The 21,143-nt window shown below is 44.2% G+C and overlaps 1 protein-coding gene, 1 non-coding gene and 1 pseudogene across 6 annotated transcripts in view; 2 read left to right on the forward strand and 1 right to left on the reverse strand.

The window, feature by feature from the left end:
• Window positions 1-456: 456 nt before the first annotated feature.
• The window catches only part of CTIF (cap binding complex dependent translation initiation factor), a 340,733-nt gene continuing 320,046 nt past the window's right edge, over window positions 457-21,143 (forward strand). For 4 of the 5 annotated variants that reach the window (XM_074952340.1, XM_074952344.1, XM_074952343.1 and 1 more), the window contains exon 1: window positions 457-637. The gene's annotated coding sequence lies outside the window, so the exon portion shown is untranslated. The remainder of the gene's footprint in view (window positions 638-21,143) is intronic. The other variant, XM_074952345.1, reaches the window with a different exon arrangement.
• LOC141988306 (U6 spliceosomal RNA) lies at window positions 9,485-9,591 on the reverse strand. The gene has a single exon (XR_012639731.1). It is a non-coding gene; the product is annotated as a U6 spliceosomal RNA (small nuclear RNA).
• On the forward strand, window positions 9,565-9,628 carry LOC141988310 (U6 spliceosomal RNA; annotated as a pseudogene).

Here is a 21,143-nt window from a genome sequence, read left to right on the forward strand (position 1 = left end):
CGCCCACCCAGGGCAGGGGGGCTTGGGCAGGCTCAGGCTTTGGTCCCCCTCCTGGGCTCATGAAGTAATTTTTGTGTCAGAAGGGGGTCGTGGTGCAATGAAGTTTGAGAACCCCTGAAATAATCCATCTAGCTAAACTTTCCCCCCGGCCACTATGGGATTGTTGCCTTCAGTATATAGTCCCCGGTGCTTTATCTGAAGAGTTCTTAAGTGTTTGTGTGTGTGGGAAATAGGAGCCTTAATGCAAGAGAATTTCCTTGTTCCACTTCAAATGGACCTGGTCCTAACTCTACAGAGGTACAAGCCAAACTCCCCCTTGCCCAGATGCAGAGAAACTCCACGCCCAGAATTCCTCCCTGCACAGGGAGGGTGAGAAGCGGAACTACATTTCCCAGCATGGCCAGCGTGTCCCTTTCTTTTAAAGTCCATGCACGTGGGTCGTTAGGAGGAGCCGAGACGTCACAGTCCTACATTCTCTGTGCCTGTGTCAGAGCCGGGTTTTTCTCCTCCTGTGCACTGGGCAGTCAGACCTCCCTCATCAAGGCAGGACTCATGAACCTAAAGGCAGGAATCTGACATCCGGACCCCCTTGCCCCAACCAGGCCACCCTCTGCCCTAGCCGTGGACGGCCCGCAAGGTAAATCAAGATAATCTCTAGATGCGGGAGGGGGGGAAGGGTTGGTGTGTTTGGTTGTGTTTTTTGCACCCTTTGCACTCGTGTTTGTTCGGTGGGTGTCTGTGCAGATTGCCAGGAAAGAGCCATCGAATAGCCGGACACTGTAAAAGACACACACGCACCATTGCAACTGCCTGGGGTCTATGGGAGCTGGGGTTTCATCTGCCTTCCCAGCGCCAGGCGAGCTATTGCTCAGGCTGGGAGCAGCTTCTGCTCACCGGCAAAAGGGCATTCCACTGCTTCGCTGGCAGGGAAGAGCCTAGAGCGGTGGACTATAAACCATGTTGTCGCTGTCAGGTCTGTGTTGCAAGGAGGGGTGTGTTTCCCTTTGTTGTGAAGCCTCCTTTTGCTGCATTGGGTTGCCGTTGTGGTGGCCAGCTTGCAGCTGTTTGCTTTTTTTTTTTTTTTTTTTTCTGGCTACGAATCCAAAAGGGCAGGTCGGTGGCCTGGATGCTTTTTGTGCCCAGCGCCGTGATTATTCAGGATCCTGTTCCCTTTCCTCTCCATAGGCCACAGCGGCGTGTATTTTGCTTTCATTTTTGTCCCTCCCATGTGATTCTGTTTTTTTCAGAGGGGCAATGTCTTGCGTGGATGTGTGTTGATTGCATGTTGTCTAGACCGAACTCCTCCTCCTCCTCCTCCCCCCGCTGTCGGAGAACTCCCATTGCGGTGTGTGGTGGGAACGGGATCAGGAATTGCAAATTGGGCCTTCTGGATCTATCGGGATTGCGTGTGTTTTGTTTTCATGGCATCGTTCCGATACAGTCACTCGGACAAACGAGGCACTCGGGGATGCCTGCTCAGGGGTGGGGGTGCACGCAGCTTGATCGCGGTCAGACCCGAATTAAAAGAATATTCAGATAAAGCCCCCCCCCCCCCCCGTAATAGGGAGCAATGAATGCGGGGGTGAGATCGTTCCTGAGCGTTGCTCTGTTTCCTACAATACTGTTTGTTCCAGAAACGTGTCTGATTGATACAAGCTTTTTTGGTTGTGGTTGGTGCATTCTCGGGGCCTTCTCTCCCTCCTGATGATGATATAGGATTAATTGGTGGGAGATATTGTCATCCTTTTAGTTTCCACTGAACCCAACTGCTTTAGAGAGTGGTGGGTTTTGTGTGTTGCGGTTACTTAGAATTAAGCGACTTGTGGTTGTGTTGGCTAGCTGTGCATTTTTCTGCATTTAATTCGGATCCTGTTAATATATTACAGTTAGGCAGTGAGTGCGCAGAGAGCGATCCGAAGTGGGCTTTATCTTTATACAGGTTTTAGATGACTTCGGTATGAATAAAGCAAACCCTAACTAATTGAGTGTTGGTACAGACAGGAGCTAGTGAGGTGGGTGTATGGGATCACGGTTGGCTGTGGTTTACGAGGTAGATTCCCAATTCGCATTAACCACATCCCTTGCCCGTCTGCGGGCAAAGGCAATGAAATTCGGGGTGCGGATTTGTATCCGCCTCGACGGCTTTTTATTACCCCCCCCCCATCCTTGGCAGCTCTCCATTTCAGCACCCCGCCCTCGGGTGTTACCTGCGGCATGCTGTAGGAATTAAAGGGGGGGGAGGTGGGGTAGGGCCAGCCCGCCCCCGCTGCTCACCCCTGCCCCCAGCGCCTGCCCGCGAGTGGTGCTTGTGACCTGCGGCTGGATGAGTGGGCTGGAGCCGCCCGAGCCGGGGTTGCCTAGGTTTGGGTGCGGCCCCGGCTGCCTGGGAGAGACGCCCCCCGGCTCTGGCACCTCCGGCTGGTTCGAGGAGCCCCTGCCCCGCTGCTCCCCGCGGCATCCCCCGTGCCTGTGCGCCTCGCTCTCCGCGGCGAGGGGCCGGGCAAAGGCTCCGAGCGCGGGAGCTGGGTGGGAGCCCCAGGCTCCGCAGCCCCGCGCCCCGTCAGAGCTGCCCGTGGGCCGGGGACAGTGACACAGCAGCTGCCCTGCGGGGGGAGGCCAGGTGCTTGCAACGGGCAGCAGCTGCAGCTCTGTGCCACCCTGACCCCCCACCCCTGCCTTAGAAACCCCCCTGGCACTGAGTGCCAGTAGCTCCAACTCCCCGCGAGCCCCTGGCTGGTTGTACTCACTGCGGTGGGGGATGCTACAGGGGGTCTGGTTTCTCTCTGCCTGGCGGACCCTGAAATGCCTGCGATGAGATTGGGGCCATCAGCTTTAGACTCCAGGGCGTGCTCAGGCCAGTTGCTTTGGCATGTGGGGAAGAATGAAATGTAGCCCGGTACTTTGCTCCTGTGTGTGTCCCATCGCACTGCGCTCTGCACAGGCCTCAGGATTCTTATCCCCCTTTTGGAGGTGGGGGAGCAGAGGCGCGGAGACACTGTAACTTGGCCCAGAGCTCAGAGGAGAACCCAGGTGCCCTGCCTCCCGGTCCCATGCCTTCTCCGCCAGAACGTCTTTCCTGTTCTCCTCTGGGGCGCACAGGAAAGAAGAGCCTTGTTTGGGGTTCTGAAGCAATGATGTGCACTTTTGGCTGGGGACTTGAAATCATTTTGCAGAGCATTATCTCCATAGGGGCACAGTGAGACTAAATGATATAGCCACGGTTCACATGGCAGAATTAGGCACAGTACCCTGGTCTCCTGATTCATAAGCCCCTCTAACCACTACATAGCACTGCTTCCTTTTGCGAATTGTTTTTCCCCACTCACGATTTTTCTCTAAAACTGAAGTATGGAAATTTACCAAAAAAAGCTTTTAATGCTGATTTCCAGCCCAATTATTCTCTTAGATTCAAGAGGGATAGGTCTGAATTTATGGATGCCTGGCTGACCTTCAAGGAGTGCCCCCCATTATTTTATGACTAGATGAATCCTCCTGTGAAGTCATGAATTTTGTATTAAATCTAATTCCCATTAATTTAAAAGATGGAGTCAATTTTTCTGAAGAAAACAAAACAACGATTTGAAAGCAGTAGAAAAATGATGAATACCTTGTAACATGTAGTATAGGCCAAAGTCAGTGCTCTGCTAAAGCATGTAATAATAGCTGTAGTGTATTGCCACACCATTTCCAGCAAAATAAAAGTATGTCTGGATCCTACCTAGACTAATAAAGCATTGTGGCATAAGTATTGGGCTAATGGGGGCTTAGATAAATATCAACAGTGTAGGATATTGAAGCCTAACTTTAGCATTAGGTTAAAAAAGCCGTCCACCCTCTTTAGGGAGTTCTACCATTGACATCTGTGGGACAGGATCGGGGCTAGTTGTCACCTTGCTTGGAGCAGGATTGTTGGAGCTGTGTCAAAGGGCAGCTGAATAGATGGAGCTCCTTCAGTCTGGTACTATAAATCATTCTTCTAATCCTTTGCTCATTCTCCTGGCTCTTTCTTGAACCCTCTCCTATTAATCAACACCCTTCTTGAATTGTGGGCACCAGAACTGGACACAGTATTCCAGCAGCGGTCGCACGAGTGCCAAACATAGAGGTAAAATAACCTCTCTACTCCAGATTCCCCTGTTTATGCATCCAAGGGTCGTATTATCTGTTTTGGCCATAGCATCACACTAGAAGCTCAAGTTCAGCTGATTATCCACCTCCATCCCCAAATCTTCTTTGGACTCACTGCTTTCCAAGTTAGAATCCACCATCCTGTAGGTATGGTCTATATTCTTTGTTCCTAGATGTATACATTTACATTTAGCCATATTAAAACATACATTGTTTGCTTGTGCCCAGTCTACCAAGCAATCTAAATAGCTAAGTCAGTAACCTGTCCTCTTTATTATTTACTACTCCCCCAATTTTTGTGTCATCTGCAACTTTATCAGTGATGATTTTATGTTTTCTTCCAGGTCAGTGATAAAGATGTTCAATACCGTAGGATCAAGAGCCCTGTGGGACCCCACTGGAAACAGACCCACTCAATGATGATTCCCCTTTTACAGTTACATTTTGAGACCTATCATTTAGCCAGTTTTTAATCCATTTAATGTGTGTCATGTTAAATTAATATCGTTCTAGTTTTTTAATCCAAATGTCATGCAGCATCAGGTCAAATGCCTTACAGAAGTCTAAATATATTACGTCAACACTTACCTTTATCAATCAAATGTGTAATCTAATAAAAAAAGATATCAGGTTAGTTTTATAATCTGTCTTCTATAAATCCATGTTGATTTGCATTAATAACATTGCCCTCCTTTAGTCCCTTATTAGGTGCTCCATTATCTTGCTTGGGATCACTGTCAGGCTGACAGGCGTATAATAACGTGGGTTATCCTGTTTATGCTTTTTAAAAATTGGCACGGCATTAGCTTTCTTCCAGTCTTCTGGAACTTCCTCAGTGTTCAAGACTTATTGAAAATCAACATTAATGGTTCAGCGAGCTCCTGACCCAGCTCTTTTAAAGCTCTTGGATGCAAGTTATCTGGACCTGCTGATTTAAAAATGTCTAATTTTAGCAAATTCTATTTAACATCCTCCAGAGGTACAAGTGGAACGGAAAGTGTACTATCATCATTATATGATGAGACTGCATCATCTGTTTTCCCCCCAAATACAGAACAGAACTATCTATTGAATACCTCTCCCTTTTCTGTATTATTATTGATAATTCTAACACTTCCATCTAGCAGTGGACCAAGACTATTGTCAGGATTCTTTTTGTTCCTAATATAGTAACAAAACTTCTTATTGTCCTTAAGTTTGGTAGCATAGATTTGTCATTGTGTCCCTTGGCTTCCCTTATCAATTTTCTACAATTTTCTTAATTTCTGATTTATATTCATTACTATCAACTTCCTCTTTCTTCCATTTGTTATATTCATTTTTATTTTTTACAGCTGCCTTCATTTCCCCTCTAGACCAATTGGTTTATTAACCATGTTCCTCAGTTGTGGAATTGTGGCTTTTTGGGCTTCTGGTAAGGTGTTCGTAAATGATTCCCAAATATAATTAACATTTTTTTGATTAAATTCTTCCTCCCAACTGATTTGGCTCATAATTGTTTTCACTTTTGTAAAATTGTCCTTATTAAAGCACCGAGTGTGTGTATTACTGGTCTCAACTTTATTCTGTTTGCACATTTATAATGTGATCAAGTCACATTCACTTGTACCTAGGCTACCCTCAATTTTTAGTTCTGTGGTCAGTTCCTTTTTATCTGTTAGGACAAGGTCTAACATAGACTTCCTCTGTGTTGGCAGCAACACTTTTTGAGTTAGGAAATTGTCATCTATAATGTTTAGAAATTCCAAGGATGTTTCTGTACTGGCAGCATGAGACCTCCAGCATATGCCACTCAATTTGAAGTCCCCCATGATCACACAGTTTTTTTCCCTATGCATTATAGACAGGTGCATATGGAGGAGGTTATCCTGTACCCTGCTGTGATTTGGTGCTCTGTAGCAAACACCAACTAGTACCCTATCTTTTGCTTTATCTGTTAGGATATTGATCCATAAGCATTCAGGGTCTTTTTTCCCCCCAGAATTCTGTGACTGAGAAGCAGGTAATGCCATTTTGACATAAAGTGCCACTCCCCCTTTCCCTTTTGCCCACTCGAGCCTTCCTAAATAGGTTATAGGTAGGGCCCTGTTAAATTCACGGTCCATTTTGGTAAATTTCGTGGTCGTAGCAGTTTAAATACCTTGAATTTCATGTTTACAGATATTTAAATCTTAAATTTCAGTGTTGTCACAAATCATGAATATGTATTTAAAAATATAAATATGTAAAACACTTAAATCAGCGTTTCTCAAACTGGGGATCCATCACAAGGCTATTATGGGGAGGTGCGGGTCATGGTATTATCACCCTTACTTCTGCGCTGCCTTCACAGCTGGGCAGCGGGAGAGTCGCGGCTGCTGGCCGGGAGCCCAGCTCTGAAGGCAGCACCACCACCAGCAACAGTGCAGAAGTGAAGGTGGCATGGTATGGTATTGCCACCCTTACTTCTCTGCTGCTGCCCCCTGGTGGCGTAGAAGGGTGGCAATATCATACCATGCCACCTTCACTTTTGGTGAAGCACTGGAATGGGTTACCTAGAGAGGTGGTGGAATCTCCTTCCTTAGAGGTTTTCAAGGTCAGGCTTGACAAAGCCCTGGCTGGTATGATTTAGTTGGGGTTGGTCCTGCTTTGAGCAGGGGGTTGGACCAGATGACCTTCTGAGGTCCCTTCCAACCCTGATATTCTATGAAGACAGCGCAGAAGTAAGGGTGGCATACTGCAACCCCCCTACAATAGCCAGATTTCTCTGGAGAGACTAGATTTCATGGTCCATGACATGTTTTTCATAGCTGTGAATTTGACAGGGTCCTAAGTTATAGGCATTAATTTTAACATTCCAATGGTGCGAATCATCCCACCAGGTTTCAGTAATACCAGCTAGATTGAGTTTGTGCTCTTAAATGAGCAATTACACTTTCTCTTTTTTGTTATCCAGGCTTCTAGTATTGGTGTATAGGCAATTTAAGAACTACTTCTGTTCATGTCCTTTGGTTCCTTGATTAATTTTGTTCGTAACATCTCAATTTTGTGCTAATTGGGTGGTCACATTTTCCTTCTTTTTACCTCTCTCTTGCTATTAGTTTAATGCCCTCCTGACTACTCTAGTCAGCCTGTCCTCAAGGAGATTAGTCCCTCTTCTACTGAGGTGGAGGCCATCCGAATTATACAGCTCCCTCACACCACAGGGGGTGTTCCACAAAACCAATGTTCCACAAAACCAAAGCCCTATACCCTACACCACTTACCCAGACACTTAAAGTTTCCATGCAGTTTGCGTTCATTTCACTCTTGTGACTGTTCCTTTTAATTTCCGTTTAACTAGCTTCCTCATTTTTGTGTAGTTCCCCTTTTTGAAGTTAAATGCTACTGTGATGGGTTTCTTTGGTATTTCCCTCCCCCTACCCCATGAGGATGTGAAATTTAATTATGTTATGGTGGCTAGTATCAGGCGGGAGCTGTGTTAGTCTGCATTCACAAAAACAACAAGGAGTCCGGTGGCACCTTAAAGACTAACCGATTTATTTGGGCATAACCTTTCGACTTTTTCACTCCGTGCATCTGAAGAAGTGGTTTTTTACCCATGAAAGCTTATGCCCAAATAAATCGGTTAGTCTTTAAGGTGCCACCAGACTGCTTGTTGTTATTTTGGTGGCCATTACCAAGCAGTTCACTTCTTGTACCAGATTCTTTGTGCTGCTTAAGACTATATCAGCAATTGCCTCTCCTCTTGTGGGTTCCAGGACAAACTGGTCCAAGAAGCAGTCATTAATGGTGTCGAAGATTTATCTTTGCATCCCATTCAGAGGTGACATGTACCCAGTTAATATGGGGATAGTTTAAATCCCCCATTATTTTGGGGGTTTCTGTTTGGTAGCATCTCTAATCTCCCTGAGCATTTAACAATCATGTAACCATTCTGGTCAGGTGGTCGACACTGCTATGCTCTTATTATTCAAGCATGGATTTTCTATCCATAAAGATTCTATGGTACTGTTTGATTTGTTTAAGATTTTTACTATATTTGACTCTATGCTTTCTTGGACATTTAGTGCCACTTGCCCACCACCATGACCTACTCTGTCGTTCCTATATATTTTGTATCCTGGTATTACCATGTCCCATTGATTATCATCGTCCCAGCAAGTTTCTGTTATGCCTATTCTATCAATATCCTCACTCAATACCAGGCATTCTAGTTCACCCATCTTAGTATTTAGACTTCTTCCATTTTTATACAAGCACTTATAAAATTTGTCAGTATTTTTGTCTGCCTTCCTGTAGTGTAATTGAATGGGACTCTTTCATTTGACCATTTCTCTTCAGTTCCAACCTGTACTTTATCAATTTCTATCCTCTCCTTTTAACTAGGATATAGAGTATTCCCCAAAGGGATGTCTGTGTCTCAGCTGTGTGCTCCTCTGCACCTGCCAGCTTTCCCCTAGGCCTTAGTTTAAAAACTGCTCTCTGATCTTTTATAATTTAATGTAAGGACTATTTTGGGGAATCTTCAAACAACCCCGTAAGCAATGTTCCCTCTAATTTTTGACAGGCCGTGTGCGCAAAAAATGTCTTCTGTACAAATTGTTGTGCTTCTGTGCAAATTTTTGTGCGCGCGATGTTTCGCCATGTGCGCAGGGTTTAGGATCTGTGTGCGCGTGCACACGCGGCACAGCTTAGAGGGAACAGTGCCTGTAAGTAAGAAGAACAAGTCTAGGGTTGGCTCCAGTTACTGCAGTTGACTGTGTGCACAGAGCCTCAATGAGGTTGCCTTGGATGGTTTTATTAGATTAGGATGGAGTCAGAAACCATTTTTTAGAGCCTACTAGTCATATATGTAACAGAAAGAGGGAAAGATTCTTTCTTGCCCCTTCCTGTAAAAATGATGGGGTCTCTGCAGTTGTTTCTTTTGCAGATTTTGCTGCCAAGATAGAATATGAGGAAAATGTCTTGCTAGTCACAAATCCCTGTCAGTAAAAAGTGCCCACTGTTACTTTCTCAGTTGCTATTGCCAAAGGTTTTATCCCTTTGACACCAACAGCAAAACAACTGAGTGTCATCTAGCATGAGGAAGGAAAAGTATCACTGGTATCCGAGATCAGCAGCTATTCATATTCCTACTGTAGACTGATTTCCTAGAGGGCCAAATTCTGATCTCACTTAACCTGGTGTAAATTTGATAATTCCACTGAAATCAAGAGAATTGGATCAGTCAGACTACCAGGATTTTACTTGATGAAATCCAGGTTTTCTCTGTGTAGAATGACAGGTTTCAGAGTAGCAGCCGTGTTAGTCTGCATCCGCAAAAAGAAAAGGAGGACTTGTGGCACCTGAGAGACTAAAAGATTTATTTGAGCATAAAAATATGGAACGCTTCACGAATTTGCGTGTCATCCTTGTGCAGGGGCCATGCTAATCTACTCTGTATCATTCCAATTTTAGAAGATTAGCATGGCCTCTGCACAAGGATGACACGCAAATTCGTGAAGGGTTCCATATTTTTATGCTCAAATAAATTTGTTAGTCTCTAAGGTGCCACAAGCCCTCCCTTTCTTTCGGTGTAGAATGTATATGATAATTTCTGAGCTTCTACAGTGTACTATTCTACTTCTGTCATTGTTCAACCTTTCACTGAATTATTGTAGTGTGTGTATGTAAAAGCCATAGGCAAGCCAGTATTATTATTTTTAAAGTTTACAAGTTATTTGGCTCAGTACAGGGGTAAATGGGTGCGATTCCGAGGTCAGATTGGCAGTGACCTTGGGGGGTTTTCACCTTCTTCTGCAGCTTGTGGGTATGGGTCACTTGCCGGAATTATCTGGGTATATCTCTTTTTAACCAGTTCGTTGCTAATGCGGGGGCCTTAGGCGTTGTAGTGGCACACAGTAGTCTAGTCTCCTGGGGCTTGTAACGCTTAGGTCCCATTTTGATTGTTGGATTGCTGTGCGGGCGCTGCGTGGTGGCGGTGGCCCGTGCTATACAGGCGGTCAGACGATGATTTGGTGGTTCCTTCTGGTCTTAAAATCCGTGGAGTGTCTCAGTTGGTGTGAATCAGGAGCTGCACTGGCTGTGTCCCTTTGTGCCAGCTGAGAATGTGGCCTGTTGCAAGGCAGGATCCTGCATTGACTGAGGGATTCCTGCATGATGCAGTGGGTTGCTTTCTTCTCTGGCAATGATTTTATGCCTCTGACAAGCAAATGGTTTTAACACTTTATCTAAAACAAATTAGTGTGTTTTTTAAAACTTTTACCCCGAAGGACTGTAAAAGGTTTCAGTCTGGATGCAAAATCTCTCTCTGACACAGAGGCCCAGAAGCAGAAGCCCTGCACTGAATTTTATATCTCCAGGCCCACAGTAGAACTTGTATAGAGAGGTGTAATCAGGCTAAGCATGTTGCACTTGGCTGAAGTACAAATGTTTTGTGCATAAGGGAACTCAGCCTGTGTTTGTATTTAAAACTCTGCCTCTGAATGCAATGTCCTGTGCGTCAGCTCTGCTTGGACACGTGCACAGCGATCCCACTGATGTGTATTTAAGGTCAGAATTCAGCCCTCTGCATACCAGTTCCACTCTGGAAGGTGTCATGCATTTAATATTGCTAATGCTGAAGTTTACCTTACATTCTCGTACATGGGGTTCTGTGAGACCTCAGGAATTGTTTAGGAGGAAAACAATTCAAAGTGTCCTGCTACATAGCTCAAACCTGTACATTATGCATTTGCAGTGAGGCCTCTGTGAGAGCAGTTAAATACCTACAGCCATTCCACCTAGAACTGCAATTTCATTGCTAAGTAGGGTCAGGCTGGGTTGCTAATTGGATGGGAATCTTCTAGGGGAAACCCAAGTTGCTGCAGAAAGTGGTGGTCAGAGCTTGAAAATTTACCAGATAGCTGCTATAGCCAGAGATGGATACCAAATACAGAATGGGACAGCTGTGGGGTACTGAGTCCCACTGTGAGTTGCAGGAAGGGGGCTGGCTTCTTAGCAAGGTGCTAAGTGACCTCATTGCACTCTTTGTCTTGCTGACTCTTCCCCAGCGCTTGCTGCTGGAAGGGAAAAGCATGCTCTTTTGCGCGCTCTCTCTCTCTCTCTCTCTTTTTTTATTGTCCCCATGCTTCACAGTTTTGTTTTTTGGGGGAGGAGTGTTTCCACTACGTTTACCCTCTTCCATCCTCCTGACTGCTGCAAGGGCAAGTCTCTGCTACTCTAACCTTCTCCTCCAGCTTCTCATTTTGGGTTCCCTTCCCTTGTAACTCCAGTACCTGCCCCTGCTGCTCTCTGCCATCCTAAGCAGGAGCAAACTGAAGTTGACATGATTACACCTTGGTGCTGTAGACTAGCTATACTACAGCAGATTGATATATGTTTAAATTCCAGTAATGACGGACAAGCACATTACCTGACTGTTTCCTTCTGCTAAGCTGATCAGCAGTGAAAGGATTAGCAGTGTTATATTTACACATACCCATTAGGTTTCAGAGTCAATAATGAATTAAAATGATGTGGGGGGTAGTTTACACCCCTCAGAGCTACTAGTAGTTTCAGGTTGTCTGCAGCCCCAGGAATGCAATACAGCATCCGTTATGTTGGGAAGGTTATTTTGGCAACTGTAAAAGCTAGGAGTTTAACTTGTAAAAAACCCCCAAACTTGATTTCTGTGGACACTGATGGCCCAGCCTCCTTACTTGAGAAACAGCTTCTCGCCAACGCTGTGTGGGGAGTAAATGAATGTAATCTTGCAAGCCTTGGCATTTATGAGTAAGGGGTGCTCTGCCTGATGGCAAGGGAAGCTGTGCTATTGTGTGAGTGCCGTCTTTCAGATGTGCTGTAAAACTGAAGTCCTGACCATTCTTAGTGGTTACTCTTGCAAGAAATATAGGGCTTGAGGGTGTTTAATCTAGGAACCAATTCCAGCTTGGGCAATTGAAATCTATCTCCATAAACTCCTTCTGCAGTTCCTGTGAAATTCTTCCCATCTTCTTTTAAAGGGACCCTGTCAATTTGATTTTTATTTTTTTAAATTGCACTTTAAATAACATGTCCTGAATTGTTTAAAATAAATTCTCTGAAATAATGTACAAAGGGTTTTCTTCTCCCTTGCTGAAGTTTGTAAGTGGATTTCCAGGAAGGAGGAAACTGACTGGGACAGGCAAACAGCAAACTTGTCTATACACAAAGTAAATAAATGTAATAATACAGAGTTTTCTGTTAAGTTTTCTTTCAAATATATTAATATTCGGTGCCACTTGTAACTATTGGAGGTAAGCACCTTTTCCAGACAGGTTTCAGAGTAGCAGCTGTGTTAGTCTGTAATCGCAAAAAGAAAGAGTACTTGTGGCACCTCAGAGACTAACAAATTTATTTGAGCATAAGCTTTCGTGAGCTACAGCTCAAACTCAATCCCCCATCCCTCCACAATTGATGATATTTAAACTGTCACATGGCGTTGTTCAGAGGTGACTACATTTCACTGGTAGGAGGCCTGTTCCTTACCTTACTTACAAGGGCCTTGGATAGTTCGTATGTGTAAAGTGCTTTGAGATGCTCTGCTGAAATGCCCTATAGAAGTGCACTGTATTGTCATCTGTTCTGAACATGATTGCAATGTCTCATTCATATAATCAGAAAATAGGTGGGGTTTACTCATTCTCTTGGCTTCCTGGCCATTCGGGGGAAAGAAAAATACATACCCTATGGACGCATTGCTTTGGATCCTAAGGAAGACACATGTATCCATCTGATTACATGTGGGAGGACAATCATTTCAAACTGAAAATGGGGGAGAACATTAGGGCTAGTGGTCTTGGTTCTTACATGTATTTGATCCTGTGGGCTTTCTTGTTAAAGCCTTGGTCCTTGAAACTCTTGGCTGAATTGACCCAAGTCCAAACCTGCTCTGTTGTGCTGTTGTCCTGCGTTCCTAGAAGCACTTGGGTATCGTGATCCTTGACGTAAGTGTTGAACTGGGAATAGTTGACGGGCAGGGGTAAGCCACACACTAACCTTTATAAAGCAACAGCTGCTCCTAGCTGTCTTAGCAGTTGCCCTGATATATTTTTTAGCCTCCCTGTCCACTAAATGGCAAGTAGGTTATGCAGCAATTGCTCAAGTGATTCGGAGCAATGCAGCAAACTCAGGGCACCTTTACACTTAAAATGCGGTATTGATGCGGCTGTGCTGCTACGGTGCTTAAATTGGCAGCCTTATTAGAGGGTCTTCGTTATGGTTGGATGTGTTCCTGGAGGTTTCATCACATGACATAACCTTTAATTAAAGATTAATCTTTAATTCCTGAAGACTCCTGGACAATCCTGGAGGGTTGGCAACCCTATCCTCTAAGCCGATGGGCGAGAGCTCACCCATCTGCTTAGCTACTGCGTATCAGGGAGATGGATTAACTGTGTCGACAGGAGAGCTCTCCTGCTGACATAGCACTGTCTACACAGGGGTTAGGTCAGTATAACTTCATTATTCGGGGTGTGGATTTTCCCCACCCCTGAGCAAAGTAGTTATACTGCGATAGGTAGGTCTGTAGTGTAGACAAGACCTAAGTTTCCTGTGCAGATGGAGGAGCTGGTGAAGATGCAGTGAAACTTCTCTGCTCTGACTTGACCTGCTGTCTGATGGTATAGAGCTCAGTGCTGTGTGGAAGAGAAGAGTCTGTCCTATAGGTGTTTAATAATACTTAGCATTTCAGAGAGTCTTTCATGTAGGGACCACAGTCACTAGTTAAGCCTCACAGCCCCCCTTTGAGGTCGGTAAGGAATATATCCTCATTGAGAAACTGGGGGTCTACAGGTTGTGTCTTGCCATGGCCATGGCAGAGCTAGGAGGTGGTGGGGGATTACAACCCAAGAGTCATGGCTCAGAGTTCTATGACCATGAAAAGTAGTATACTACTGAAATGTGTTTGCTTTCCTGATTCTCTGCTTTCCTGATTCTCTGCCTTCCCTCTCCCTCCTCCGGATGTCATTAGCCATGCCCATGTTAGATTCCTCTGAGTCTAAATCCTGTGCATCTGGCATGGAAAGCTTAGTGACTGCAGGAATCCAAGTTCCCCAAGCAAAAGCAGAAAACTCGTAGAGAAGTGTGTGGTTTGACATCAACTTTCATAATCACATCACTGTGTTAGATGAGAACATTACTGTTTGTACCTTTAAGAGTACTTGAACTATAAAACACTAGTGGAGCTCATTGGGCTAATTTTGCTTGGGGTGTTTTCAGTGAGACCTCACCACCACGGCCACTTGTGCAAGGGCACTTCTTGTGCGCCAGCACCAGCTTATGCACTCAATTAGTAACTGCATGTGCCAGGTCTGTTGAGAGAAATGGATTCTGTGTATGAAAAATCAATTGCTTCTCTGTGTGGGTGTTAAAGTTCCTGCCTGCATGTGCACTTTTGGCATATTAATAGCTGCACATGCAGACACCTGAGGGGCAGTCCAGTTTCAAAGCCAATCTTATGATGTGCATGCTCTTACTAAAATGTCATATTTGGAGATGCTCCTTCACTAATAAGTACGTGGCAATTTCGGCAGGAAGGTGAGCAAATTGAAAGCAAATTTGACTGGTAGCAGAATTCCAACCCTGGAGGGCATATAGCAAATGTGCTTCTTGTCTTCCAATAATCATTAATAGTATGTAGCTCATACGTATAGCATATAGTGCTTTCCCCCCATCAACCTCACACATTTTACTAAGGAGTGAATCATTAGTAGGACTGTCAAGCGATTAAAAAAATTAATCATGATTCATCGCGCTGTTGCACAATAATACAAAACCATTTATTTCAATATTTTTGGATGTTTTTCTAAATTTTCAAATACTTTGATTTCAGTTACAACACAGGATACAAAATGTACAGTGCTCACTTTATATTTATTTTTGATTACAAATATTTGCATCGTAATAAACAAAATAAATAGTATTTTTCAATTCACCTAATACAAGTACTGTAGTGCAATCTCTTTATCATGAAAGTTGAACTTACAAATGCAGAATTATGTTAAAAAAAAAACCTGCATTCAAAAATAAAACAATGTAAAACTTTAGAGTCTAGAAAATGCACTCAGTCCTACTTCTTGTACAGCCAATTGCTCAAGCAAGTTTTTTTACATTTGCAGGAGATAATAGTGCCCACTTCTTGTTTACAATGTCACCTGAAAGTGAGAACATGTGTTCGTATGGCACTGTTGTAGCTGGTGTCACAAGATATTTACGTGCCAGATATGCTAAAGATTCTTATGTCCCTTCATGCTTCAACCACCATCTCAGAGGACATGCGTCCATGCTGATGACCGGTTCTGTTAGATAACGATCCAAAGCAGTGCGGACCGATGCAGGTTCATTTTCATCATCTGAGTCAGGTGCCACCAGCAAAGGTTGATTTTCATTTTCGGTGGTTTGGGGTCTGTAGTTTCCGCATCAGAATGTTGTACTTTTAAGACTTCTGAAAGCATGCTCCACACCTCATCCTTCTCAGATTTTGGAATGCACTTCAGATTCTTAAACCTTGAGTCGAGTGCTGTAGCTCTTCAGAAATCTCATATTGGTACCTTCTTTGCGTTTTGTCAGATCTGCAGTGAAAATGTTCTTAAAATGAACAACATGTGCTGGGTCATCATCTGAGACTGCTATAATATGAAATATATGGCAGAATGTGGGTAAAACAGAGCAGGGGACATACAATTCTCTCCCAAGGAGTTCAGTCACAAATTTAATTAACACGTTATTTTTTTAGCAAGCATCAGCATGGAAGCACGTCCTCTGGAATGGTGGCGGAAGCATGAAGAGGCATATGAATGTTTAGCATATCTGGCACATAAATACCTTGCAATGCCAGCTACAAAAGTGCCATGTGAATGCCTGTTCTCACTTTTAGGAGACCTGGTAAATAGGAAGAGGACAGCATTATCTCCTGTAAATGTAAACAAACTTGTTTCTCTTAGCGATTGAACAAGAAGTAGGACTGAGTGGACTTGTAGGCTCTGAAGTTTTACATTTTTTTGTTTTTGAGTGCAGTTATGTGACAAAAAAAGCTACATTTGTAAATTGCACTTTCACGACAAAGAGATTGCACTACAGTACTTGTATGAGGTGAATTGAAAAATGCTATTTCTTTAGTTTATCATTCTTACAGTAAAAAGAAAAGGAGTACTTGTGGCACCTTAGAGACTAACCAATTTATTTGAGCATAAGCTTTCGTGAGCTACAGCTCACTTCATCGGATGCATACTGTGGAAACTGCAGAAGACATTATATACACAGAGACCATGAAACAATACTTCCTCCCACCCCACTCTCCTGCTGGTAATAGCTTATCTAAAGTGATCACTATTACCAGCAGGAGAGTGGGGTGGGAGGAGGTATTGTTTCATGGTCTCTGTGTATATAATGTCTTCTGCAGTTTCCATAGTATGCATCCGATGAAGTGAGCTGTAGCTCACGAAAGCTTATGCTCAAATAAATTGGTTAGTCTCTAAGGTGCCACAAGTACTCCTTTTCTTTTTGCGAATACAGACTAACACGGCTGTTACTCTGAAACCATTCTTACAGTGCAAATATTTGTAATCAAAATAATAATATAAAGTGAGCACTGTACACTTTGTATTCTGTGTTGTAATTGAAATCAATATATTTGAAAATGTAGGAAAACATCCAAAAATATGTAATAAATTTCAATTGGTATTCTATTGTTTAACAGTGCGATTAAAAGTGTGATTAATTGCGATTCACTTCTTTTGAGTTAATTGTGTGAGTTAACGGCAATTAATCGACAGCCCTAATCATTAGCCCCATTTTGCAGTTTAGGAAACTGAGGCACGGAAGTGGAGGGATTTGCCCAGGGTGATACAACAGGTTGGTGGGAAAGCAGAGAATAGAACCCAGGTCTCCTGACTCCCAGCCCAGTGCCTTGTCCCCGGCGTTCTTATGGCAGAAGTTCTGCTGTTGCAACAGAGTACAGTGGTGTTGCATGACACCTGCTGGATTTGGGGACTGTAACTAGATCAGCCTTGTAAAACATCATCTCCCCTGCTCAACCGGCGGCTGAACGGTGGATTTTTGTTTTAATCGGAAGAACACAATTTTTTGTCTCTTTGTAACGATGGTGGGTGTGGCTCTGCATCTGGATTAGTACGCTTTCCTGGCAGTTTTAGAAGGTTGGTCTGTATGTCCAGCGTATAATGGTTTTCCTGTTCCGTGAATGCACACTTTTAAGAGCTGGTTTGGAGGGGGATCTAGCGTGATGAAAAAGTAGTGGTTGTTTTTATTTTTTTAAGGCTTTTTTGATGGCTTTGCCCTGACTTTTCTCTTTTATCAAATGATCCTCTTAATTATCGCGATTCCTTGTGGTCAACACTGAAGAGAGAACAAGTAGCTGCTGCTGCTGTGCATCTCTGCAGATCTCTCCAGACTGCTATGAAACTACTTTCTTTGCACACACACCCACTTCCTCCCGACTTGCCCAGTCAATCACGTAAGCTCCAGGAGTCTTTCCTTTCGGTATCCTGCTGAGAAACTTAACCTGTTACTCTCCTGGCTTATTGTTTGTACTTCTCAGCTTAGCGAGTGAGGCCAAAGTGACTACTGATTTGGGGTGGCATGATGTTTGGGTGACTGCAATGGGGAACAGCGGGGTGCTCAGCACTTTTGAAATGCAGGCGTAGGGTGTCTCTGGTTGAGCACCTAAAATCAATGACATTTGAAAATGTACGAGGAGGATTTTCAAAAGCAGCTTAGTGACTTTCCATAGGGACCTGGGCTCCTAAATCCCCTGGGCACACCCTGTGGCCCTTATATGTCAGACTGCTGTTTTTCTGCCTTTCTGGCTTATCTACCATAAATGCAAAAGGTTTGGGAGAATTCTTTTAAATATTATTTTTGGCCTCTTTCCCCTTGTGCTTCTGACATTATGGTGTGTCCCTGTGAAGAGGGAAGCCTTTTTTGACTCACGGGAAACTAATGCTCTTGTGTTCTTGTTTTTTTGGCAAAGGGAGGCGGTGGAAGTCAGTTTGCCAGAAGCAAATTCTTGCTGTGAGTCAGAGAGATTCATGGACTATGTATCCTTTGACAATAATGAAGCAGTAAGACAGCGCCCCTGTGTTATTAAGAGAGGATTAGATTTAAGTGTCTCAGTGTTGCAATTATAAGTACCATCTTTGGTGTTTATAGGAGAGAGGAAAAGAAAGCAGGAACTGTTGATGTTGCTGCTCTGTTGGATGCTACTAGTAGAAAAAAGTTTCCATATGTGTCATTTGTCTGTCTGACTTAACGCTATAAGAATGGAGCCAGCATTTCACCTATCGTCCTTAGAACTCAATGGACCGTGTCTTCTACAGGTGTAAAGGATAGTATTCACTTCGGGGAGCTCGAAATATGGAACAACATAGGTACCCTTTGCCTCGTTAGCTGATGAACTTGGAGACAGATGGTAGATTAAATTCTTCTTTGGTTTAAAGACTGGGGAAACTAGGCTATTAGTCTGGTAATTTATGTCTATAATGCAGCAGTTCTTCAGCTGAAAGCTTTATGGTAAAATATGGAGGCTTGTGAGGCTTTGGGAAATTCTTTTTTTACTTCCGTGCAGTGATGAAAGTTATCCCATGCTGCTAAACTGATTAGATTTTTTTTAAAGGGGGTTATATTTCTGCTGCAAACATTTTGCTTTGAAAGCTTGGCAACTGGGATCTGTCGTCTCAGGTTTTTTAAAAAAAATGAGTTTAGCAGCTGATGTGTTTTAAAGATTGTGTAACAGGGTGAGGAGAATTTACTTAAAGGGACAGTCTGACTTGGTTTTTTTCACTTACAACAATAGCAATGCATGAGGCGACTGTGACTGCATGTTGGAAGTTGAAACTGTGCTTTCCTTCGGTTTGTTTGTTCTCTGCATTTGGCAGCTCTTCGTGCATTGTCTGTTTCTCCTGTACCTCCTTGATATGGGCCTTTCATGGAGAAACACTGTCTTTTTTCAAACTAGGAAAAATGTGATTGCAAAACCACGACGCGATGGCAGGGGAATTAGGGGCAGCCGTAGGATCTCGTCCCTGGAATTATTTGGAGTAAAGTTTAAAAATTGATGAGATGTTCAGAGAGGATTGTGTCCCTTCAAAGGGGCTAATGGAAGATGTTAATCCCTAATCTGATCACTTCTGTCTTTGAAAAGAAGGAACAACCTACTAAAATGGATAAAAGGAGCTGACTACACAAGTAAAACATACCCTGTGTGCACACAGCAGCACTATGTCTACAGTGCAGCTAGGGGCGAGCCTCCCAGCCTGGGTAGAAAGACCTGTGTTAGTGCAGCTCACGCTGGCATGCTGAAAAGCTGTGTGGATGTTGAAGCACTGGAGGAAGCTTGACTAGCCACCTGGGCTCCAGCCCACCCTATCTGCTGGGTCTGAGTTCAGGTAGCTAACCTGAGCTGCTGCAGTGTACACACAGCAGCTATTTTTAGCCTGCTAGCGCAAGCCTTGCCTACACAGGGCTGCTTACCTAGGCTGGGAGGCATGCTTCCAGTGGCAGTGTAGACATTCCCATACTGAAGACATATAGGTAATCCAACAGTGAGACCCCAGTGTCGGTGCTACTATAATACAATTATTTTTTTCTGTAAAATCCTTCATTTCAAGTAATCTTAGGTGTAATTTATGACCGCTGACGGGGCAAGGACAGATGGCTATAGAGTAGTGGGAGATAGATATATTAGCTCCAGGCTAAACAAATCCTTGGTACCAGGTTAAGTGAAGTGGAAGCTGCTCCAGGTCAATTATGACACCTGGGGCCAATTAAAAACCTTCCAGAAGGCAGGGAGAAGGCTAGGTTGATGGGGACACCTGAAGCCAATCAGGGGCTGGCTGAAACTAGTTAAAAGCCTCCCAGTCAGTCAGGTGGGTGTGCATGTCAGGAGCTGTGGGAGGAAGTTGCGGTGTTGGAGAGGCTGAGCAGTACACACCATATCAGGCACAAGGAAGGAGGCCCTGAGGTAAGGGTGAAGTGGAGCTAGAGGAAGTGAGGGCTGCTGTGGGGGAAGTAGCCCAGGGAATTGTACATGTCATGTTTCTAAAAGGTTAGCTACCATAGCTGATACTATTAGGGTCCCTGGGCTGGAGCCTGGAGTAGAGGGTGGGCCTGGGCTCCCCCCCCACCCCACCTTCACCCCCTGATTAATCACTGGGAGACAACAAAGACTGTGCAAGGAAGGATAACTTCTCCTCACCTCCCTTTCTGGCTTATGATGAAGATGGCTCTGTAGGCTGTGACCCTTGTCTCTAGAGAAAGAAGGGTTACGTGGAGGGTCACAGTGAGCCTCTGAGGCTAGCGAAATCTGCCAGGAAACGTGGGACCCATGGAGGCAAGGACAGTGCTTTGTCACACCACGCTAAATTTAAGAAAAATTCGGAAAGGGCGGTGTGGGGACTTTTAGTTGACAGTGTCTTTAGGATTTCTCGTATATACCTTTAGTGGACCTTAGTTTATTATTTTTTGTATTGCAGCAGTTCCTAATGCTGTTGTCCTGGGCCCGGATCCCTGGTGCTGTACGAATGCAGAACAAAAAGGCGTTTTTTGTCCCAAAGAGCTTACAATCTAAATATAAGAGGGGAGACAACGGGGGAGACTGGGGAGCCGTGGGCTCAGCACACCCGCTGCCGAACGGTAGTCAAGTTTTCTATAGGCATCACCTCTGCGACAGCTAGACTGACGTTTATCTTCTGCTCTAGGTTTTCAGGACCTAGTTGGGATTTTTTTGGGGTTTATCTCTGCTTTTTTATTGCCACTGGGGAGAGCCATGGATGAAGTTCTTGCCTTCACTGTGGACTGCTTGGCTTTAGTGGGGTTTTGTTGTTGTCTTGCAAGCAGTGGGCAAAGGATGTTTACTGAAAATTGTGTCTTCTTTTTTTTTTTTTTTGCGCTTCTGTATGATATATAAAGAAATGAAAAGACTCAATGAGAGGGTTTTTTTCTGCCTGGCTTTACCGGAGGAATATCAGGAATGCGCTATTCCACAGCCTTGCTGGAGG

The sequence above is a fragment of the Natator depressus genome, chromosome 5 (assembly GCF_965152275.1).
Source record: "Natator depressus isolate rNatDep1 chromosome 5, rNatDep2.hap1, whole genome shotgun sequence".
Taxonomy (NCBI): Eukaryota; Metazoa; Chordata; order Testudines; family Cheloniidae; genus Natator; species Natator depressus.